Genomic DNA, 25,502 nt, shown 5'->3' with positions numbered 1-25,502 from the left:
GTTGGTTAAGCATCTAGGTCTTGATTTCCGCTCAGGTCATGATCTCAGGGCTCCACAATCACTGGGGTGTCTGCTTCTCTCCCTTTCCCTATACCGCTACCCCTGCTCTCTATCTCAAATAAATACATAATCTTTTTTCTTAAAAATTTCTGCAAGTTACAAAGGATTCACATTTAATTTCAAGGAGAAACCAGAGCAAACCACAAGTAAAGTATAAGTAAAACCATTCTTCAGTGGTCACAGGGAAAGAATTAATAAAGAAAAGTGAAGGTAACTGATTTTTTTTCCCTGCAATTCATCCTAGAGAAATTCTAAGCTCAGAGACAGCAAGAACAAGATGTGTTACTTCCAGGATTTCAAAATTCCGAGAGAACAACTTTATAAAAATAGTGAGAATCTCCTGGGGGTGTAAAAGGAAGGAGGAGCTTCAGATGCATGTACTGGGCAGAAAGAGAAAAGTATTTCCAGAATGCTATTAAAGACTCTGGGGGAAGAAGAGAAATTGACATAGAGTTTTTCAACTTCTGCAGTATTGAAATTTGGGCTGGATAATTTTTTTTTATGGTTGTGGACGACTGTCCTGTATGTCATAGTATTTTTGCCAATGTCTTTGGTCTGTACTCACTGGATCCCAGTAGCTCTTCCACCCCTACCAAACTGTGACAGTTAAAAATATCTGTAGACATTGCCTCCAAATTTATGTTAGATATTTATTTATCCCTCTAACATCTGTTAGATTTACTAGTTATTCATAGCAGTACTTTGATTTGTAAGAAATATATGTTTGGTCATTTCTCATCTATATTTGGTCTTCTCCACAGTTCTTGGCTCATAGCTCCCCAAATCATTGGAATTTCCAAAATGTTAAGAGAGATAAAGGTGTCTTGTTATGTTAATGAGGTGATTTTTGGAAATCACCTGAGGATGGGGACTGGTTGCCAGTGGAGCTAACCACTTGATTAGTAGGTTGGAACTTTCAGTCTCACCCCCTAACCCTGTGGGAAAGGAGAAGGACAAGAGGTTGAATCAGCCACCAATGGCCAATGAATTCATCAGTCATGCCTATATAATTCAGCCTCCATAAAAACCCAAAAGGAAAGGGTTCAGCGAGCTTCCATATTAGGAAACTAGAAGACTCCCATGTGCCAATGTATGGGGCCCCAAGCTCCAGAAGGACAGAAACTCTTTTGTTGGCAACCTTGCTGTATGTATCTCTTCATCTGGCTATTGATTTGTATCCTTTAATATCCTTTGTAATAAATTGTTAATCTAGTGAGTAAACAAGTAAACATTGCAGTTGAGTCCAAGAATCTAAATTCATCCTGATCATGTTCTTGGTTTTTCTTTTGTGAGCCTTCATTATCCATTTATATTTTTCACCTGAATGCTAGATTGACTGGCAGTCACCCATCATGGATTTTCTCTACTGTCTATAAGTGTATCTCCTCAATGAGACTCTTACCTGATGGAAGGCTCTTGTGCGAACTCTCAATGAGGGGAGAACACTGCCTTGTAGACTTCCTTTCAGGATGGGTAGGCATGTTGTAGACAGATGTCTTTACAGTCTCACATTTGGTAAGCAAAAGCAAAAAAAAAAAAAAAAAAAAAAAAAGTCATTTAATCTGAGGGTAAGGAGCAAGCAAAGTTCCTTTTTAAAGTAATATCCTTTTCAGGATGCCTGGGTGGCTCAGTTGGTTAAAGCGTCTGCTTTTGGCTCAAGTCATGATCGAAGGGTCCTGGGATCAAGTCCTGAGTCAGGCTCCTTTCTTAGCAGGGAGCCTGCTTCTCCCTCTGCCTGCTGCTCCACCCCCCCCACCCAGCTTGTGTTTGCTCTCTCTCTCTGACAAATAAATAAATAAAATCTTTTAAAAATACAATACAGTAAAATAAAATAATTTCCTTCTCATCCATTATGGATTTTTCATCCCCCCCCTTTTTTTTTTTCAGAATTTCCCTATTTGGCATTGACACCCATCCAATGAGTCCTATCAGAAAAGATATTGCATTTTTTGAGGAGATTAAAAATATTATCCTGGAGGCCAACAACTACTGCTGATAGGGATGGGAAGTGGTAGTTCTGCTCCAGCTACCCTTAAACATATCTTTAAGTTATCTTTAACTAATATATAAATATATAGTATAATTAGCTATAAATTAATGTGATTAATTGGCTAATAATTTCTTACTTCACTCCTAATTCTTGTGCTCACTCAGTTTAAGCTTGGAGTTTTTCTGGGCCTCCACTAAGAAGAGAATTCTCAACTCAGTAGTTTTTTTCTATAGACTAGGTTTCTTTCTTTTGGTTTCTTTGTCAATTTTATCCCATCCACTTTCTATTTACAGAAATCCCTCAAAATTTTTGGTCAACTACTGACACCCCTTCCTTTGTGGTTTTAATCCTGTAACTTTTTTTCCCCCTTGTCATTTCAATGTGATTTTGGAAGAAGGATTTCTTCTTCTTTGGAAGAAGAAGGATTTCTCAATGCTTTTGAACCAATTCTCTCACTTCAACCTGTGGAGCCTACTTTCTGAATCTTTGCTTGAGCTATTCCTCCTGGCAGAAATACGTTACTTTTTTCAAGTATTTCCTATCCTTTAATGTCCATATTAATTTTTAACTTCCTTCAAGAAATGAGGACCATAGCCACTCCCTTTCTAGTCAGTTACTCTTCTCTTAACTGAACTAGGATAACACAGTCCTTCTCTATTTTTTGGAACTTACCATACTTATATTGCTGCTTAAACTTACTTTTTTCAGGTCCATATGCCAAAGAATTTCTGTCTTTTGGAAACAAATATCCCTTTAAACATTTTAGGTCTTTCTTGTTATAAATGTGATGACTTATTTCAATAGTTCTCAATAAATATTTTAAAAATCAACTTTCCTTTTAAAATCATGTAATTTTTTGGTCATTTATCTTAAGGGTTTTATTGCTATTAAGCATTCACTTGTGCACTTAACGTTTCCACAAAAAAAGTTAAAAGAAGGCTGAATTCCCAGTTTTACCAATTTGGCCTTGTAGGAAACTTATTTTTTTAAAAAAATCTCAGTTATTTCTAAACTTTGTGTTTTGATTGGACAAGATGATATCGCCCATAGACAATTATAACTAAATTTGAAAAATGATGATAATTTATAAATATATCTTAAAAAGCCAATGAATTATTACAGTTAATAAATAAAAGTTTTCTCTACTACTAACAAAGGCCATAACATAGTCTCATAACATCCTTGAGATTGGAGGACATTTTGAATCTACAAAGAATGTAACATTCATCCAAAATGAATAATAAAGAGAAATAAATGCAGGCTTTAAACATCTGCCTCTATAACTTATTTTCAACAGCACTCCTTTCATTTTTGCAAATTGTTGGATAAATCCTGTCTGCTCTCAGGGCTTAGACTCTGTGCTATTTTGCTTTTTCTATAATCTATGTTATCTTCACACCTCACCACTGCTAGGTTTCTAGAAAAATAGAAAGTACAAAATAAATAAACTACCAGAACCAGTAGCGGCTATAGAAAAACCAAATTTAAAAAAAAAAAAAAAAGCGCAAAGAAAAGTCAAAGAAAATGCCTAAATTCCAAGCCAGATAAACCCAGTTGCAATAAAAGGAAACTTTATGAGACTGATGCGCTGCCTACTGTGCTAAGGAGGCACCTAAAAGGAAACTTTAAACAAAAGTTAAAATCAGTGTATATCCCTCAAACCTTATACATCCAAGTGAGATTTATCTTCTCAGTTTCATTAGAAAAACAGTTATAACTTAAATAACTAGGAGGAAAAATATTTGAGTTATATTAGACTCTTGATTTCATCTGTTACAATAAAAAATTACCTATATGAAGTCCCCAACATCTTGAGAGACTATCATTTTAATCTAGTTTGTCCCACTAATTTCTTTGATAGTAGAAAAGTGTTATTAGCTTCATTCTTCATGGCTGTCCATGTGTTTTCCTTTATTCTTTCTTTTTTTTTTAAGATTTATTTACTTATTTTTAGAGATATATATAGAGAGAATATGAGCACCAGGGGCAGAGGGAGAGGTAGAGAGAAATCCAAGCAGATTCCATGCTGAACATAGAGCCCCACATGGAGCTGATCTCATACCCTGAGATCATGACGTCAGCCAAAACCAAGAGTCCCATGCTCAACCAACTTTGCTACTGAGGCATCCTGCCCATGTGCTTTCTTTCTTAATAATTCATTTGCTTTTATGGATATAGATGTACTTTATAGATATAACTTAAGAGTAGGCAATGCAAATATAAGTAAACATTATTGGCTTTTATGTATGAGGAAACGGGTTCTTATATGTTACTATGTCATGGTATGTATTTAGTCAACTGCAATTGACATGTAAATCATTGTCTGTCCACAATTCCAGTTGACCACATGACTCCATCTTACAGTCTCAGGTAAATAAGGATATAGGTTGACCATATGTTTATGATAATCTGCAGAGACAGACTGTGGGTAAACCTTAAGAAGGTTTAAGAAGAACAATATATATCTTAAGAAGAACAATATATATCTTCCTTAGAATTTTGGTATCAAGTACTGAGAAACCTAAGTCATTAGGTTTCTAGAACTTAGAGTTGAGCAGGTTTCCAGGTTGGGCTGTGGTAAAAATGGGTAAGCAGAGAAAGATGATAAAAATTATTACAGACTGAAAATATTCATAGAGTAAAATTAAGGGATACAGTCCAGGCATTTCTTGAAAGACTAAGTAGTTAGTTTCCAATTTTTCAGTCCCAAGTCACAAGAAGCCCAACTATACTTCATTTTCTGTTTTAGTATTCTGGGATAGTTTGTATTCTTTAATAAACCTATATTTTATTTTGTTAAATTGAGTAGGGTTTGCTTCTTGCAAAAAAAAGGAGGCTTGTCAGGAGCAATGGTTTATATTATCCTGGGCCAGTCAAAGCATCACTTGTTAAGACCTCAAGGTGACAAAGACAACCAAAATGACATATCAAAAGGGAGCAATGTAGTATCAGCTTCTCTTTGATAAATATGGAAGTCAAATATTTTGTAACTTTGGTATTGGAGAGGTTGATACTATTTTGTTAAAAAAGGAAGCAATATTTTTTTTTTAAGATTTTATTTATTTGATAGAGAGAAATCACAAGTAGACAGAGAGGCAGACAGAGAGAGAGAGGGGAAGCAGGATCCCTGCTGAGCAGAGAGCCCGATGCGGGACTCGACCCCAGGACCCTGAGATCATGACCTGAGCCGAAGGCAGCGGCTTAACCCACTGAGCCACCCAGGTGCCCCTAAAAGGAAGCAATATTTAACTGGAGAAATAATAAAATCAAGCCTAGCTATTAAATAATCCACAAGTGATATCATGCTTTTTTGTATTCTTTTATTGTTTTAGTACTCTTTCATTGACTTCCAATCAAGAAGAATTGGATCAGTTATGGGACTGTGAGAATCATTCATGCTTTAATTATGTATTTTTAAAATTACGTCTTAGAATACAGTGGGGATTTTCTAGAATCCATAAAAGCAAATTTTTTCTCTTTCAAAACAGATGTAATTAGATGAGGTAGAAAATTTTAGCAGTAACATTTAAAAAACATGCCTATATCACCAATAAACAAATCATGCACAAAACCAAGAGCATTTCAGGCACACAAATGGTGAGTTTTTTTAGTGTTTTGGTTTCCTGTCCCTTTCTTGGAATACATTGGATTCAGCCTCTGGATTTTCCCTAAGATTCCTATGTGTTTAAACATCTTTTGGTAAAAAGTTGTTGGCTATTTTTAAAAAGAGTATGTTTATTTATAAGGGTAAGATTGACCACATGTATATTAATAAGTACAGGACAGGAAAATTTATTCTTTGGTAATCTGAGAAAGAGCATTATATGTACCTTAGTCTCAAATTTACCAATCTTAGCCCTGTTGAAGATTTATACTGTATGGTAAGAGTGAAAACAGTTTGGATTTTGAGGCTCAGAGGATGAGCCTCCCTCTGCTTTCTGATATTTGTGTTAGAAATGGTGAGAAGCTTTTGTGTCCAATGTGTTACCTTTTTTTTTTTTTTAAAGATTTTCATTTATTAACAGAGAGAGAAAGATCACAATTAGGCAGAGAGACAGGCAGACAGACAGGATGCAGGCTCCCTGCCGAGAAGAGAGCCCGATATGGGACTCGATCCCAGCACCCTGAGACCATGACCTGAGCTGAAGGCAGAGGCTTAACCCACTGAGCCACCCAGGTGCCCCCAATGTGTTACCTTTTATCTCTGGATTCCAAATCTGTAAGACGGTATTCTCATTGTCCATCATTCCTGTGTTCTCTTCTTATATATTAACATAATACTGATTATTTAAAATCCATTTCTTACTTCCTGAAAAATTTAAGTGGCTTCTCTCTGAGTGAAAAAGAAGTAGGGTAAAAAATATCCAAAATCACATTTATATTGAATAAAAGAAACAAGTGATAAGGTAAAGGAATTATTATATTTTTAAAATGTCTTTACTGATGAAATCAGAAAATGCTTTTTGGTAGTCAAGGCTAAGATTAATCTATAATGGGTTACATATAATTCTCATTATTTTTAGGAAATGAACTAACTAGTTCATCAGGGCATATAATCCATACCCACTCCCTGCTGGAAGCTCTCAAAAAAATTCTCAAGACCTTTATTTGGGGAACACAAATGAAGTATGTGTATGGTTATATTTTTGCAGTTTAAGCAATTTAATAATTTGGACTTTTATAAAAAGTTTAGGACTTAAAGATAAATATTTTGTAAAGAAAATTCTACAGGATGCTTATTATAATTTGCAAGCATTTTATTTTACTTTAAAGATTTTATTTATTTGAGAGAAAGAGAGGGAGAGAGCAAGAGTGGGGCAAGGGACTGAGAGAGAGGAGGCAGAAGGAGACTCCCTACTAAGCAGGGAACCTGTCCCAGGGCTCAACCCCAGGACCGTGAGATCATGACCAACAAAGGCAGAGGACTGAGCCACTCAAACACACCCTAATTTGCAAATATTTTAAATCTCAGACACAATATAACTATAATAAGTTCTTTGGAAAAGTATTCTGTTTGTGGAATATTGTTTCTCACAATGGGCACCAAAACCCCTGACATGCCACGTTTTCTTTGCAAGGTGACTTTGCCCTCTTTTCTACCAAGAAATGGGATATACTGTTACTTATACTTGAATTTGGTCCTCCTGATTTGTTTTGACCAATAGAAAGCAACTTAGTATCTAAGAGGTCTTACAGATTCTGTTTCACTCATTGAGAAGCCAAAGGCCATGTAAAGAAGATCAAGGCTAATCTATCAGAAAGCATATGTGAGGGTACCCTTGAGGATAAAAGGTCACATGGAAGAAAAAGGAAGGATCTTAGCTGACAAACAGCACCAACCGCTAACAGTGTGAATGAAGCCATCTGGGATGTTCCATCCTTAGGTGAATTCCCAGCTGAATGTGAGTGATTCCAGTCAACACTAAGTGGAGCAGAAAATCTAACCCATAGAATTAAAAGAATTGTTGTTTTGGAGCACTGGGTGTGGTGCATAAACAGTGAATTCTGGAACACTGAAAAGAAATTAAAAAAAAATTTAAAAAGCAGAACATGATTGAAAATTAAAAAAAAAAAGAATTATTGTTTAACTTTGGGGATGGTTTATTACGGAGCAGTAAATAACTCATGTGGATTTTTGGCAAATATGTTTTTTTTTCCTAGTCTGTGGCTTTTGTTTTTATTCTCCTTAAAAATGTCTTTTGCACAGCAGAAATTTTTAATTTTAATGAAGTTCTTCTTACTACATTTTTCTTTTGTGGACCATGTTTTTGGTGTTATATCTAAAAAGTCATCATCAAACTTAAGGTCATCTAGATTTTTTCTTATGTTATCTCCAAGGAGTTTTATAGTTGGGTGGTTTGTACTTAAGTCTGCAATCCATTCTGAGTTAATTTTTGTGAAGAGTCCAAGGTTTGTGTCTAGGTTCATTTTTTTTTCCCCCATGGGGATGTTGTTCCATCACCAGCTGTTAAAAAGATTACATTTCTTCATTATATTCTGAAAAAGGCTATTTTTTAATTAAAAAGAAGACACCATTACAAACAAAATAGTTAAACTTTATGTGGTATGTGTGTGTGTGTATGTGTGTTACTGTGTAAATGCTTCCTTATTATAAATGTGTGCAATCAATAGCTCACTTTATAAAGACATATCTAAAGAAGAGTAGACAGGAATATATAACAACCTGGCTTTAATTATGAGATATCCAGTAAAAATCTCATGGTGGTATTTCCTGGTTCTCTTCAATAGAATAAGAATTAAATCTTGTGTCATTAAATGAATTAGGGGATAGGAGCCATAAAAGGAAGTATCCTAGGGATTCCTCAATCTTTAATTTATCTCATATATTGTTAGGCAGTGAGCAGTGAGAGTTCCTCAACATGGTAGACTTCTCAATTCTGTTCCCATTCTTGAAGAAAGCATTTTAAGAAATCCATGGGGCTCCCCATGCAGGAAATGTGAGCCAAGATCCCCAACAGAAATGGGGACATCCAGTGGGAATTCACCCACTTCCAAGGGAGTGCCCCTTCCCACCTGGGGAATACCTGGAGTGTTACTCTCCTAATTCTAAACCAGTAGGGTGTTTGTGGATATACATGAATTTTTCTTGAAATTGTGGTGATGACTAACTGCTTCAGGTTGCCAAGGTCCACTTATGACTTGAGATGACAAAATTCCTGATTGTAGAATTGACTGCAGTATTTACTTTATGCTTCCATTATGTGGTTCTGAGAAATCAACTTCCCACCTCTAGCCTACATCCTGTTTCCACTTCTTCAGAGTCTCAACTACAAACAAAAGAGAGGGATGGGGTGGGGGTGAGGGAGAAAGCAAAGGAGAAAAGGAGGGAGGGAGAGAGGGATGAAGGAAGGAAGAAGGAAGGAAGAAACAAAGTTGAGAGATCAGTGAGTAGGGAGATAAGTAAAACCTGAGTTTAGATGTAGTTTTAGATTTTGTCTGCTAGACCTCTTATGACTTGTCAAATTTTATGGTTTCTTTGCCAAATCTCCTAAATATGATTTCAAAACAGCATGTTTCTTTAATGTGTATTATTGCTGAGTTGTTTTGTGGCTTTGTTGTAAAAGTCTGGTTTTAAAAATAATATGAAAGCAAAGATTCTCAGAAAGATTGTGAGGTTTCATTAGAAACAAGGATGAATAACTCACCCCAGGGGAAAAAAAAACGAAACCTCTCTATACAATATGACCTAGCCAAAAAAAAAAAAAAAAAAAGTGGAAATGCATTTCATAATTTGTCAGAAGTTTAAGGACATACAGCAGATGTATTTTTTTACTCCAAATTAACTGAATTTCTTCTTGTTTAAAGTTTCAAAATGAAATACTTTCTCACAGTTTTGGTGTAGAGTCCATAAAACTGATAAATACTGTGTTTTGTATTTATTGGATAGATAAACAGACACATTTCTCAGTATTCATATAAACATAATTATTCTAACTAAAAATGTTCTATGCTTAAGTAGATATATTTTTATGTATTTTTTAATATTTATCTATTTGAAAGAGAGAGAGAGCATGAGCTGGGGGAGAGGCAGATGGAAAGGAGAGGCAGACTCCCCACTGAGCAGGAAGCCAGATGCAGAACTCGATTCCAGGACCTTGGAATCATGACCTGTGCTGAAGGCAGATGCTTAACTGACTGAGCCACTCAGGCACCCCAAGTAGATTTCATTTTTATGATATCATTTTTATTTTTAATCTCTTTCAACAATTCAGATTCTCCTTTTTTATTTATGAGAGAGTATCATTTTTAATTATTTTTTTCCTTTGAACTAAAATGTTGGAAGAAAATGCCACTGATATAGCCATCACTTGAATAACTCATTGTTGCATATTTGTAAGTTAAAGTTCCTAGAATTATGACTTCATGTTTTATGCATTTAACTACCAGATAATGAGTAGAGGATAGAACATTCTTGGTGTAACAATACTTGATTGGACAGGAGGGAATATTTTGATTATTCCCATATAATTTGATATTTCTTTTTTCTTTTTTTTTTAAGATTTTTTTTATTTATTTGACAGAGATCACAAGTAGGCAGAGAGGCAGGCAGAGAGAGAGGGGGGAAAGCAGGCTCCCCGCTGAGCAGGGAGCCCAATGCGGAGCTTGATCCCAGGACCCAGGGATCATGACCCGAGCCGAAGGCAGAGGCTTTAACCCACTGAGCCACCCAGGGGCCTCTATCTTGATATTTACAAATATTGATATTAACAAACATTTTTATTATGGATATAAAATTTCAAGCTTACAAAAATTTTTAAAAATTGAACAAGATTTATACATTGTTTTTTATATTTTTCCCTATTTCTTTATTACTCTCTCTCCTTCTCTCTTTTTGTGTGTGTATGTTTGTTACACTTGCCTGGGCTATACCTAATGGAAATAATAACTTAGTAGATGAAGGAAGAGGTTCAGATATGTATATATATATATGTATATATACACATGCCATCCTTAGAATCATTGTCCTAGAACATGGTTTCTGAAATTTCAGCTGAGCTATGAATCACCTGTGTGACTTATTGACCTTGAGGGTATCCAGACTTTATCTCAATGACTCTTATGCAGTAGTTTCAAGGTGGAACAATCAAATATGCATTTAAAGTAAATGGCCTGGTCAACCTGTGTTTCATATTCGCTTACCACATTTTGAGAAATGTGACCCTAAAATTTTTGCACATGTAGCACTTTACAAATTATTTAGTGAATGAATAAAATAAATGAATGAATGAATGCACCCCCCTCATAGAATTATTGTGAGGCTTAAATGAGATAATATGTATACTCAGGTTAACTTAACTAACTTGGGTTAGCCCAAATTATGATTAATTTGATAAAAGCCATAAATCCAGATATTTTGAATTTTTTTTCTTTTCCACATTTATCATTATTGTCCTCATCAGTTACTCTACCTTTAGTGTAGTTAATGAGAGAGTCAAAATTAAACAAATAATTACATAATTTATTATTTGACTCATTACGGTAAGGCAATACATAATATGTTTAGGTATTATGGTAATGAATGGAGCAGATTAATTTAGTTTGAGAATTTGAAGAAGTTTTCTGGGGATGCCTGGTTGGCATGCCCAGTTGGTTAAATATCTGTCTTTAGCTTGAGTCATGATCCCAGGGTCCTGGCATCAAGTCCCGCATTGAGCTCCTTGCTCAGCTGGGAGACTACTTCTCCCTCTGCTTGTTGCTCCCTCTGCTTGTGCTCTCTCTCTCTATTTCTCTCTGATGACTAAAACCCATGCACAAAACCCATTTGTTAGTAGAATTGTTTGGGGTAGACAAGAGAGGATAAAGGCCATGAGGAGACTGTTGCATTAATTCATGGAAGGGGTGATGGTGACTTGGGTTAGTGGGTGCCAATAGTATGGGGAAAATGTGGAGAGATTCATAATCTATATTGGAAGTGGAATCATGGTTTTTAGTAATGTAGTGACTGAGAGCAATGGATGAGAAATTGGAGATGTTGGGGTGATTTCTAGGTTTCTGGCATAAACTAATGAATAGTGGTTCTCCAATTTAATATATTATCACCTGGGAGCTTTTAAAAAGAGCCCATACCTGAACCCCACTTCTAGAGATTTTAACTTAATTTGTTTGGATGGGGCTCAGACCTTAGTTTTTTAAAACTCCCAAATACTCCATTATCTAGTATTCAAAGTTGAGAATCACTGGGTGGGGTCACTGTAGTACTCACTGAGATATGGAAAGGAGTCAGATTTTGGGGAAATACAATAAATCCCATTTTGGCCATACTGAATTTGAAGAATCTGTGAAATACTTGTGATAGCAAGTGACATCAAGCAGGGAGTTGGATACATGGTCTGAGATCAAAAGATCAGTCTTTTATGATGACTAGACATATGACTTGGATATGAATTTAGAATGGTATTTGAAGCCATGAGAATTTTTTCAGCTCTGGCCAGAGAGGGAGTCACCTTAATTATAATAAAGCACTGGTCTTTTTTCCCCCATGAATAATGCAGAAGCCCAACCACCCCCTAAACTTCATCTAATCATTTCTTGTAGTTCCCATGGATGGTACATGCAAATTCATAAACTGTTGTCACATTTTTTCCCTACTGTTGTTGAGTTCTGTCCCCTCACAAAACACTTAAAAGATATGGTATCTCTCCAGAGGCACCACTGGAGGAGCCCAGTGTGTCAAGGAGATAGTGCTCTTGATATATTCTTTCTAGCTTAAAAGCCTATAGAGCTATCCTTCATTAACTGGAGTCACACCCTTAATTAACTTTACCAGACCAGAGTCACTTGGAGGTCCTAAAGGCCCTTTTCCCTGCTCTGTGTCATAACTTAAACAAAGCAGACCACAATGTCACTAGGTCCTACAATAACTCCTTCTGCCTTTTTTTTTTTTTTTTTTTACCTCTTTCCTCAATAAGATTCAGATGGGCACCCAAAATATCTCACTTGGGAGAGAGGAACCATAAATGAAGGAAAGATCTTGTGTTTATCTCCATTCTAATTCCTCCAATCCTCTTTAGGGATTAACTCTTTATCTTACTCTGAACCAAAACTCTCATGAAGCCCCTAGTCATCAAAAGTGTACAAGACCAAAATGAATCTCAGGAGCACTGGGTGTGGTTTTAGATAATGTTGTAGTCTACCCTCTTACTTGAAAATGTGGGAAGCAGAGACTTAAAGTTTGATTAAATGAAATCAGAGTTGACTTTGCTCTCTATCTCTAGAAAATGTTTACACCAAATATGGAAAGCAAGTTGCTTGACATAACAGAAAAATACTGCCAAACAGCAATGGAAATTGTATATCAATAAAAAACAAGGGAATATCCTTTGACAAATATTTTCAAAAGCTAAGAATTACATTTGCTATGGTAAAGTCAATGCTCCAGATGCTAATAATATAAAATAGAAATAGTTAACACAGATTGTTGCATTTTAGAGCTGTCTAAATTACCAAAACAAAAAAGTGAAAAACAGCCCAGGTCACTTAATCTGTATCAAGAAAGACAAAGTTTGAAGCAAAAATCTCCCTCATAGATTTCAATACAGTACATGATATTGGTAGTTTGATCATCTGAAATGGAAGGAAAGTCCATTCACTTTTATTCTGGACTACAGTTTGAGGAAAGGCCAAGTACATAGCAATGTGACATTTCTAAAGCCAGCCTAAATCATTTTAAGCGCCACCATAGAGCTACTGTAAACAAAGCATTGTAGAAGCTCTCTGGAAAAAACAGCATTCACCTATGAAGGAAATAAATTAAAAGGCTCTCATTTTAAGTTCTGTATACCTTTCATAAATTTTCTAAAATGTATTTGGTCATTTTTAGTGAGTAGAAGTAATTTATATTTATTTTCCAAGTTTTTGGAAGAAAGAAACTTCAGGTCCTTCTTTGGGCCACAAGTAATTTTGGATCTCATTCTCTAGCCGATTGAAGAGCTCCTTTGTCTCTGTTTCAAATAGAAATGGAAGCGGATCACTGAAGAAATTTTGCTTAGGTTTCTCTTTTTATAGAGGCACTGCTAGGGCTCTTAGCTGAGAAATGGCTATAAAAAATTACAACCAGAAAAGCTGCAGGTCTACAGATTAAACACCGAAGAGGAAAAATTGTTAACAGTGCCAGTAATAAACACTGTAGACAACTAAGCATTAAAGTTTCTCCAGGAGCACCTGATAAGACAATGTCAGCTGTTTCTGACTAGACAACTGTTTTCTCTGGGTCACAGATACTCAATTAAGAGAAAAGTAAATGTAAAGAGATCACGAGAAGGTCGTGTATTGTTCATTGCCAGAAAGGCACTGATCATTTTTCTACAAATGAAAGTGACAGTAGGATCCCTTCTTTCAGTCACACGGTTTTAAAAAGTGTTCTATTTGAAGTTTCATCTTAATAATGAGGGACATCTGCAAATGTAAGACATTTAGTGAGAACTTCTCTGCTCTAGGAAACTTGAAACAAAGTCACAATGTATCCTTCCTTCATTGGTCATTAGCAAAAGGAATCCAGGACAATGATTACTTAGAGTATTTTGTGGAGGAGGCCTCAATTTTATCAGATGTGAGACTGCCTTCTAATAATATCTATCAACATCTTTAGTCACCTGAAAATAAATTTATAAATAATATAACCTACTGGCACACATAATTCCTAAAGCATTAATGTATTGCTTTAATAGTTAAAGCAGAAATAAGTATAAAAGTTATTTCTAATAAAATCCTTAAAACAAATATGGAGACAAAACTATACCGGAAAACAAAATGTGATAGTCAGAGGTTCCCACATATAGAAACACCATGTTTATGAATGAAGACTAATCCAAGTGCATTTTACTTATGACTAAAACATCGTAAGAAGCATTGGTATTGATGATGTGCTTTTCTTGAAATTGATTTGTTTTATTCTTGATAAAGTACTTATGGAAACAAAGTATAATATTCCATCGTTTTACGTGATATTTACACTTCTAGAAAACTCAGGGTATATTAAAATAGTTCAAAAATGCCTTGTATTCATATGTAAAATGGATTATATTCTTGGCTTAGAAAATTGTAAACAAGTTTTAAATTCACATGAATGTCTAGTGGGAAAATATAAATCCATATAGAACACAGAATGAATATTCATCATGTGTGACTGTCCCATGCATTCCAGGAAGTCTAGCATCACTGATTTCTGCCCACTAAATGTCAGTAGGCTTCCCAACCTTGAAGATAGAAAAATATCATACTCTAGGGAGCAGTAAACTTTGTCACCCCTTTTCCCTGTGGAAAACCACTATTTAGACAATTTAATAGAAGGACTTGGCACTTTCCTCATGTGATTCTTTTGTACTGGAAAAAGCAAAAGACCCTCCTTGCAAAATTAAATCATGATACACATCTCATGCTAACAATTCCAAAAATCTGATGTCCAGTCATGGTATATTGACTTAAGCATTGAAAAGGATCTTACAAGTCAACTAATCTAAGCCCCTCAATAAGGGATAAGGAAATTGAGAGCCATGAAGTGTTGGCAGCTACTGAACACAGACACGGTAGCTTTATTAGATGATGAAGTATTATTATTTCTCTATTTCACATCACCTTTATTGTACAAATGAGAAAACAGGTTTTGTTACGAGGCAGTAGCTCTCAGTTTAGTCTAATTCCATATTCCATGCATTCTATGGTACGTCTTCCCTGAACAAAATCCCAAAACTGAGTAGTGAGCCAAGACTTACTATTTCTGCTGGCTTCATAGCCTCAAATGTCAAGCGTTATTATGATGCTTATGCATTTCTCCTTTACAGGGTCCTCTTCACCCACTTCTCCTCCTGTTCCTCTGCATCAGGGGTTGTCAAACTGAATCACTGACAAACTGCTTCCATTGAAACATATTACTGATGGATGCTTTTATGCTACAAGGGCAGGTTTGAGTAGTTGAGATAGAGTTTTATGGCCCATGAAGCCTAATATATTTACTAGTTGGTCCTTTATAGAAAAAGTTTGTTGACTTTTGCTCTAAATTAAAAAAAAAATGTATATACCATTTTATTGTGTTGCCATCAGTATATACCATTCTTTTGGTTTTTTTTTTTTTTTTTTTTTTTTGCCTCCGGTAATGCACTAATGAATGTTAATTACATAGTGTATTATTCTTTTTAGAATTACATCTGTATTTCTTTAAAAGTGCTTTTTATAAGTAGCTAATTAACCCAAGAAATGACTCTAAAAATGGAAAGTTATCATAAAAGGAGAGGAAAGAAAGAATTCAGGACAAATGGACCTATCATTTACCAAATAACTGTACACAGATGCCATCTATAGGTAGGATGAGCCTCCAAGCCTCTCATTCTCAAAATTAAAAAGAGTTATATGAAGATTTTTTTCAGGATTATTTCCCATTTATTTTCAAGTAATTAGACTTGTGCAACAATGTCAGTTGGTAACAGGAACTATTTATTTTCTGATAATACCGATATCTGTCCAAATTAAAAGCTGAGAAACTTTGACAAATAAGAGAAAGTACAAAAGTTACTTTTACTTAGTCACATAACATTTTCTTTACCTAGTTCTCAAGAAAATATTATTTCCATATATTGAACATTGATTTGAAAAATGTAGTTAGTAGTATAAGGGCCTATTTAGCCAGGGCGGCCCCACCTCAGTTGAACAGCCATTTTGTTGTTTATGCAGTAAAACTTAAATTGACCCTGCCCTCACCGGAACTTACTTAAAAACAAGTCCCTGAAACCAGTCCCAGGTAACAAAGCCCAAATACAAGGGGGGGTCAGGCCAGGTGGAGACATCCAATCAGTGTATGGGGGGGGTGCATACTGTCTCCCTTGTTACCAAGGAGTATAGGCCCCGCCCTCTGGGCGCCTTTTGGGTGCCAATTCTGACCAAGGTGTTAGGCTAATTCAAATATCTACTAGGGTAAATTGTAATTCAGTTGGTCACCTAGCATGACTGTGCAGCTTTCTCTGTGTGTTACAATTTCATTGGCCACCTATGCGTGGCCAGACCCAACCACATGGCCTTTGCCCTTCAAAGCTAGTCTGTGAAGCAGAGAGAGGTTGCCCTTTCTGTAAGAGGCGTGGCCCTGAATATTCAGCTTGATTCTTGATGCTTGGCATGAAATAAAGCTTTGCTTGACCTTCGCGTTGTATCAGTCTCGTTCCTTTAATCACGGACCCATTATTGGGGGTCCCAACATTGGGGACCCAACAGTAGGCAGGTGTGTCAAATTACCAAATTATTGCTTCTCAGGGTGAAAAAATTCACCCTTTTTTTCCTGTTCTGTGTGATAACAACGCTAGACCTCGTGAAATACTGTCGGTCGGTACAGGGTGTTGGAGGGACTTTGGAGGAGAGAGGTTTCTTCTTTCTGTTTATGTGAGGTGTGCTCACTTAGTTGAGCTCTTGCAGAGTGAATGGCTTTTTTCAGCAGTGTGCTGGCATAAAGCAGCAAGTGGCACATCCCCAGCTTACCTCAGCACAAACTCTACTTTGAATAGTTTCCAGCAGCAAGTTCAATGGCGCTCCTGTGGGTGCCTAACAAGTTCTCTGGATCAACCAGCTCATTTCCAGTAAATCAACAGCATCTCCCTTTAACATCCCTGCTGCTTCCAGATGGTTTTCTGTGAGTTCAAATGGTACCCAAGCTGGATTTCCTACAAGTCAGTAGCAACCTAAACAGAGAGCTTCCCAGCAAATTTTATCAATATCTTAAGAGATAATTCTCAATTCAACTGGACTCTCTCTGGCCTGGAACAACCCAGTGCATCTCAACATCCAATGGGCTTTGACTATACCCTTTCCAATGAGAGTGGAGTCCTAGCAGTAGGGAAGATCCTCTTCTTTCAAGTTTGTTCCTTCTTTGAACACCCTCCCTCAGTAACTTTTGTGTATCACTTAGGGCCCCTGTCCCTCAACTTTAGTCAGCTCCCCATTAGTCCCATACTCTGTCGCTATCTCTTTATACTAAATTGTCCTGTTTAAATTACTGCATAGTTTCTGTCTTCTGATTGGAGCTTAGCTAATACAGCAGAGAAGTAAAACCAAACATTTTGTCTGATAGGCAAATCAGCTTTTTACAAGCACAAAAAACCCAGGGCATGAATAGGCTTTTGGTTAAGCCTTAAAATGAAGTTACTGAATCATTTGCTACTTCTGAACCTGATCCCTTTTGTGTATGAGACTACCTCTGGAAATTATTGTTAACAATGACACGGGGACAAAGGAAACACTCAGTTCTCTCAGCCTCCTAGAGAAAACAAGGACGTAAGAGAAGCTTCCTAGTTTTCCTCTTTAGTATTGGAAATCTTATTTGAGTTTTATTTACATCTTATTTATTATTAGCCAGATTTATTTATATATTTCCATTAAATTTTCTGACTTCCTCCCTCCTTTCCTGGTCCATTCTGTAGGAAAGTGGAGACAGTGTTGCAGTCAGGAGAGATTAACGTTTCCCAAAACTCTACTTCCATGCCAACCCCCACCCAGAAGCAAAGTCAGTCCTGAGGAATATTGGTACATAGATTAAGGTTTTCTTGGTTCTTTTTGTCTTTTTCTGTTTTGAGCTGTCTCCTTTCCAGTTCTTCACTTTATCCCCTCTAGATTCCCTAATTAGCTACCTCTTCAGAAATCTAATATTCAAATATTCAAAGGACAAATTTCATACTTTATTCTGTTTATTTGTCAGTGTCAGATGATATTTATATCTGGCCTCTATTCTAGGATTGCAGCCAATTTATCTGCATTTAAACATTTAGGTTAAAATTTCTTTAAATATTGTAAGTAGACAGTGTGTCAAAATGTAGATTTCTGGATCCTGTTCTAGACTTACTGCATCAAACCTGAGAGAGCCAGGATCCATAAGCCTGCATTTCTAATAACTTTTCTCCCATACTAAACTGCTGGCCTGTTGATAACAGTTTACAGTGTTTTCCCAATATAGATATTTGCATTTTAATATTGTAACTTCTAGTCCTAGATGCCATTTTCCATTGTTCTATCACAGTCTAGAATGGAGTATTAGCCTGGACATTTAAATCTTTGTTATTAGGGAACTTGGAACCCTTGCATGAAGGTTTACTACAGACTTCTTTAGGCCTGAAAGCTAAAGTCCTTAGGCTCAAAAAGGCTGTGACGTTGAGCTTCACAATGGGCTTTGAAAAAGTAATATTTAGGTTGTTCATTTCAATTCTAGGCAATTTATTTAGGCATTCCAGGCACTTTATGTGGACCACTGTAATAATGATGTTGCTGATATTGAGGACATCCAAAAGCTGTAAGGCTAAGGTGTTGATGTGTTCTTTTTAAAAACTGATGACATCCAGGATAGAGATAGGACATGGAAGTGAGTGAAATTGGGAGACAGTGTTGTCAATGTATTTAGTCATTCCTGGGTGGAAGTCAGTGTGGGATAGGAGATGTATAGATACTTAATGTTTTCCTAAGTCTCATCACCCCCAGAAATGTCAACAATTGAATAATCCTTTATCAAAAAGAAATTATTTGAAAACTTTCTCTGACTTGTGTAAAAGTATTTTATTGTGCAATTCAGTGGCTCCCAAACATAGCAGGACCTCAGAATCATACAAAGTCCTGATTTAAAAATGTGGATTATTGAATCCTACTCCAAACTTACTGAATAAGAATCTTAGAAGGTGAAGCCCTAGAATATCTATCTTTTTATCTTTGTCCACTTTTTGACTTTTTATTTTGAAATTATTATAGGTTTACAGGTTACAAAAAAATGTTAAGGGAGATCCCATGTATTCTTCAGCCAAATTTTCCCAGTGGTAACATCTTACATAACCATAATGCAATATCAAAACTTAGAATATTTATTTTTGTTACCTCTCTAGATAAATGATTCTTCAGTTAGCTGGAAATTGAATAAATGAATGAGTAATTATTCAAGGAAATTAGTTAACTTTGCTATTTGTAATCCTGGAATATTTAGCAACCTAATCATTGACTCAGAGATTAGGCAGTTCATTCATTGCTCTGATTAGAGGAATAATTTAGCATGGTTCATCGAAATTCTTTAATTAGTAAGCTCTTTCCTCTTTTGGGTGGGCTTTGTATCCCCTCTCTCTATGAATCAGCTCATACTGAATGAAGTTTTTTACTCAAGTTTCTTTGTCATTTCCTACCAGGACTTTGCAGATCGATGGATGTAAGAGATATTGGAAAAGTGGATCTGTTTTGATCAGTACTATACTGGTAACTGTTGAAATAATTTCTTCTTTCTTTTGACTTTAATTCTCTCTTCAGAAAATTTGTCTCATTTCACCTTACTTTTTATTCCCCCATGTTACAATTACTAATTAATAGTGGCATTAAATTAAAATGATCCCTTCCACCCTATAAGTCACTCAACTATTAACTTAGTTCTTTTCAACTTAGTATAATTTTAAGCATTAGGAGACATGGATGCTAATCTTAGTTCTATCACTTGCTGATTGTTTGACCTTGACCAACAAACTCGACCCATCTGATTTAACATTGTTATTAAGAGAATAAAGTAGATGCCATCTTCCCTGTTACTACACAGACTTAATTTTGTGTCATCCATAATACATTGTATAAATGATGGAATAAACTATATTACTGAGAACAATAATAGTAATGGTTAGGAATTTTCAGCAGGAATTTCTTTGCTCTTAGTGGTGGAAGTTCTGTTGTTGCTGTTTTTTCCTTTCCTATGTATGTGTTTATTTAAACTTGAACTGGAAATTCTTCTAAACTTTATGTTGTACAATTTTGGAATACAGTTTGGAATGCTATTCAAATTATTTTTGTACTCATCCTCTTTCCTGTGTTATATAAAACATCCATTTATTTGGGCACTCCTTCTAGTTGGTGGTGATAAGCCTGGTGGCTCAGGAGTGGTTAAACTTCGCAGAATGCCTAGATGTTACTCTTGTGAAAATATTCCTTGAAAGCTGTTGAGCTGAGGCAAAAATCCCCTCAGTTAGCCTGTTAGAAAACTTTGATCTAGTTCCACTCTCAACAGCATTCTCAGCATCCTCTGTGGGCACCACAGAGGTAAGTGGATGGTTTCCTGAAGCAACTGAGCAGTGGCTTGCTTTTGTGACTGCACCTCTGACACTCATTTGAGTTTCTCTCTGCAGAACATACCAGAAATTTGTTATTGCCACCTCCACCAAAATTGATATCAATAGTGTGAAAATCCTTGAACATCTCACTGATCTTACTTTAGGAAGAAGAAGCATTGAAAGCCCAGACACCAGGAAGATGAGATGTTTGACACAGAGAAAGAGAAATACCAGCATACAGAGCAGCATAAGATTAAGGAGAAAGCTGTGGACTCACAAATTCTGCAAAAAAGAAAAGCTATTCCTCAACTGCAGGGCTAAATCCACTCTGTGTTTTCTCTCACAAGTGGAGTTGATCCTCAGAAACTGATGTTTTAAATTTCTTACAAAAACCTAATTAATAACTTATACAATTAAAAAAAAAAAAGGGTGTGTGTGTCTGGGTGGCTCAGGCAGTTAAGTGTCTACCTTCAGTTCAGGTCATAATCTCAGGGTCCGGGGATTTAGCCCCAGGTCGGGGTCCTGCTTAGTGGGGAGACTGCTTCTCTCTCTCCATCTGTCCACCCTCCCAGTGGTGCACTCTTTCTCTTTCTTTCAAATAAATAAATAAAATCTTAAACAAACAAACAAGCACCAGGTAGTATTCAGCAAATTCATTCTTCTTTCTCTACTGCAATAAGAAAGGAGCTCCAGCAAAGACAGTTAGGTGGAATGCCCTTGTAGCTCAAGAGTTTGTTAGTTTGTTTGGAGGAACATGTGAGTAATCTTTTAATCAACAGGACACTTCATCATTACCACTTATAGAAAATACAGTATGCCCTGTTTTCTTAAATGGATACCCCATCTTCCCTCTTGCATCATAGGTCCCAGGCACACTAATTCTATAAATGCCTTCCTGGTAGATGTTCTCATCATTCCCTAGAAATATCCATGATGGTGGGAGGAGAGCATAAGTGTTATGAAATGTGTGCAATCAGCTGTATATCCTGTTAGGTCTATCTTCTGTGTCTCTTAGCCCTGCATTTCACGTAAAAATTCAGAAAATGCTTAAGTAGAAGTTCAGAGTAATATCCTATTTCTCAAGGTGAAATAAACAATAGAATAAAAGCAAAAGGATTTGTATAATATAAAGATCAGTTGAGGTTTTATTTTAATCCAAAACAAACATGAAGGAACTTTTATGAATATCCAATTTTAGATTCCTTCATTCAATAAATATTAGGTCAATTATTTCCAATATATTCTTCCATTTATGTATCCAACTGTCCTCAGAAATATTCATATTTATTTTTAAATCTTTTACTTTAGGTGTTTTTATTAGTTATCTATGAATGGTTAAGAAGTTCCTAAAATGTGGTAGCTTAAAACTACAAGCTTTTACTAGCTTGACTCCTGTCGGTCAGCTTAGCTGGGTGTCTCTGGTTTGGAGACTCTCACAAGGCTGTAATCAAATATCTTCTGGGGCTACAATCATCTCAAGGGTTGCTTGGAATAGTATTGGTGGCTTTCAGATTCACTCATGGTTCTTGTGGTTATTGGCAGGCCTTCAGGGCCTCTCCCTCCACCCTCTCTTCTTCTCTCACCTTCTCTTTCTCTTCTTTCTTGGTGATAATTTAAATGTACCCATTACTGAGACGAGTGGATTTCTGGTCTTCTGCTATAGTAAAAGGTAAAGAGAGATGCTATGGTTTAATGGAGCATTTCCCAAAATGTGTTTTGTTAATATAAACAAATATTTGCTAAATAAACACACAGTACTATAGGAAATGATGCTGAATTAAAGTTTTTGTTAGTGTTGTTAATTGCCAGACTTCACAGAAGCTTTAATGTGTGCCCTGCTTATCTCTGGAGATACCTTCAGTATGGGAGATTACTCAAATACATTTTACTAAGAAACTCTTTTTACACAAAAATATCTCTTGGAATCCATGGGTCATTCTTTGACAAATGCTGCTTTCATGTATTTTATCCTGGACAGAGGCCTAAGTCATATATTTTTTTTTCTACACCTAACTAAGCTTTACTCTACCTCCAGCCTCTAAATGAAAATAATAAAACCTGACCTTCACCATCCTCTGAGGGGATATTATAAGATTCAATAAAGTAAACATAGCAAAACATTAAAAAATATATATATATTATCCTTGCTCCCTATTGGATCTTCAATAGGAAGACACCACAGAGCAACATTTTATAGTGCTAACTTTTTAAATCATTTAAAAGCATAAAAATCAAATCAATTCTAAAAACTACTAAAACTACTACAGTGAATTTAAAATGAATTTGAGAGCAGTAGGAGACAGAGAAACACAATTGCTTGTAACTGAGCAGGAAGGACCAAAAGGAAAGGAGACCCCTGAGTGTCCATCTTTTTTCTTTTTGTTTTTTTCTTTACCAGTTAATTCTGTTTCCCTGTTTTCTTTCAATTTTAGTTTCTTTCAGCAATTGCCTCAGGACTGAGGAGAAAGGTCACAGTGAGTAACTTTATTCTCCTAAAGAGGAGTACTCCTCTCCTGTGCCCATTCAAATCCTGCTGAGGAACTTTCTCTTAAGAGTCTTCTTTTTTGTTATAGGCCTGTCTATTCACTAATGAACTGACTGAAGTATCAGTTGACTTGAATGGGAGTCAACTAATACTAAATCTCTCAGAACAAGAGCTGAAAGTTGAATTTAAAGAATAAGTTTAAAGGTGAAAGTATAATTCTTATTGGCACTGTATTTGGAGGTGGTGGCATGTTGTTTCTATCCTCACCTCCCACAGGAAGATTCTGAGAAATTCAATGAGATTACTTCAATCCTACCTTGACGATATCTGTCATCCATCAGAAGTGAGTCCAGTTGTAGCTCTGCTTATGACTGGGGACCTCATCTCTTCATCTTTAGAAATGAAGCTTTGCCCACCCTGCAGCATTGTTGTAAGAACTAAATGAAATACCATAGATTCATCCAAGGGTACTTAGCAGGCTTTCTCTAAATGGTAGCCCTGGGTTTTCCTTTAGTTTAGATAGTGTTATCAGATAATATACTTCAGGCCTAACCATTGGAGCAACTCTAAAATCAAACTGCTTTTTATCAATCAAAAGGCGGAATTCTGTTCCTTACAGTTTTGCCCATTAATTTATGTAGTAATTCTTTCTTGATTAGTGCATTTTTCTTTTTCTATAAAGACTTAAGACTATCATTTCATATGCTTATTATTCAAGTATGGGCTTCATTTTAATTTTGGTCTATTCTGTGTAGCAAAATAACCCTTCCACATGTGTGTTTTTTTAAAAAAATATGTATTATATGTTGATTATTTACTGTGATTTTTGCCCAGTTAAGGTATTACTAAACAGTGCTCTTGCAATAGAGAAGGTCACATGCCTTAGGTGAGATGGAGGCTGTGATCTGGACCTCCATCATTTATGGGGAGGATCTGAGGATGCTGGAGTTTGATTTTCTTGTCCTGCCCCAAGGGCAAAGTATGTCCAGTGACTGTACTTATATGGTGGGAAGTATATGCCATAGAGAGGTAAATGAGAAGATTAGAGAAATTACATAGATACTGATTTTGAGACACTGAATCTATATCCCAGCCATCCCCATGTTCCAGTTGTCCAGCTCTCCAAACCACTGAATCAATAGCATGCGTTGCATCACAGAGAAAGTGTGGCCCAGCAAACTCCTGCAAACAGGAATGTATTGACTTTGGATTTAATAATGGATTTTTTTTCCTATAATCTGAGAGCAAACACTTTTGATTATTACAAATGCCTGGCTTGCTTGAGAAAGTGACGATTTTCTCAGAACTCCAAGACAAACATTCAACTTGAAGAGGATCATGCAATTTACATGATGGAACTAAAGACTAGGAGAAAAAGGATGCAGTGCAAGGACAATGGGAAGAGGAAAGCCTGTCCAATTATTGAGAGATGGATCCTGAGAGAGACCACCGCCGACCCCAACCCCTGCTGCCAAAAAAAAAAAAAAAAAAAAAAATCAAGGTCCTATTGCCTATTGTTCTGATTTTCTCCTTAAGGACAAATCCCAAAGAAGAAATTAACAATATCTAAGCAGGTTTGGGGATTCCAAATACCACTGGGGCTGATGCTCTGTCTTTTGGGCATGTCCTGGGAAAATGTAGTTTCATGCATTTGAAATATTGGGGGCATTTATGTTGCAATAGCTGAAGAAGGTATTAAACAGTGTGGCCCTGAGTAAAGTCTCATTTTGGTGTTGTGGTGAAAGCAAAGAAAAAATCTTGCCACTGCTCCTCCACCGCCCCCCCCCCCAACGCCATTCATAAGTGCTACATAAACTGGTGATCAATAGGAGGACTCCTTGTAACAATATGGAGGGTATGGTGTGAGATTCTTGTGACTGGAGGCTAGGGTGAAATCCATGGACATCAGCAATAGTAACTGGATGCACTCTAAAGACCAAGCACGACAACCTAAACTCAAAAGGATAGTCAGTGGTCACATGATCACAGAAAAAGCCACAACAGAGGTTAACTCAGAAACCAAGCCGGATGTGATGTATCACCTAGAGACTTGGATGTCCCTCCCCCATGTCAGTTTCATTCTGTACCCAGATACTGTATTTGGAAGGAGAAGATAAAGCATTTAAACCATGAGAGAACCTTAAATACAAGATAAATACATATATTCTGATTTTTTGGTAAGAAGCATTTAGAGTACATAGGATATTAGTTCAAAAACTAAATTAAAATTTTGATATCTGAATGTATAATTGCTAAATTCATATCTTTTCCTACATGCAAGAGAGCCATGACGTTGGGGCAGCTGTTTTAGGGTAGAATTTGTTTGACTTTGAACAAGAATCCTGAAATACGAAAAATTAGCCAAAAGCTATTAGGACATTCTTTAACTGTCTTTCATTTCCTTCTT

General features: G+C 36.2%; 1 pseudogene; it reads left to right on the top strand.

The window, feature by feature from the left end:
* Nucleotides 1-20,418: 20,418 nt before the first annotated feature.
* On the top strand, nt 20,419-20,988 carry LOC106004870 (annotated as a pseudogene).
* The last annotated feature ends 4,514 nt before the right edge of the window (nt 20,989-25,502 follow it).

Source organism: Mustela putorius, unplaced genomic scaffold (assembly GCF_011764305.1).
Source record: "Mustela putorius furo isolate JIRA1106 unplaced genomic scaffold, ASM1176430v1.1 tig00003845_pilon_pilon_pilon, whole genome shotgun sequence".
NCBI classification, from domain to species: domain Eukaryota; kingdom Metazoa; phylum Chordata; class Mammalia; order Carnivora; family Mustelidae; genus Mustela; species Mustela putorius.
The sequence above is the reverse complement of the archived record's forward strand: the minus strand, read 5'-3'. Positions and strand labels throughout refer to the sequence as shown.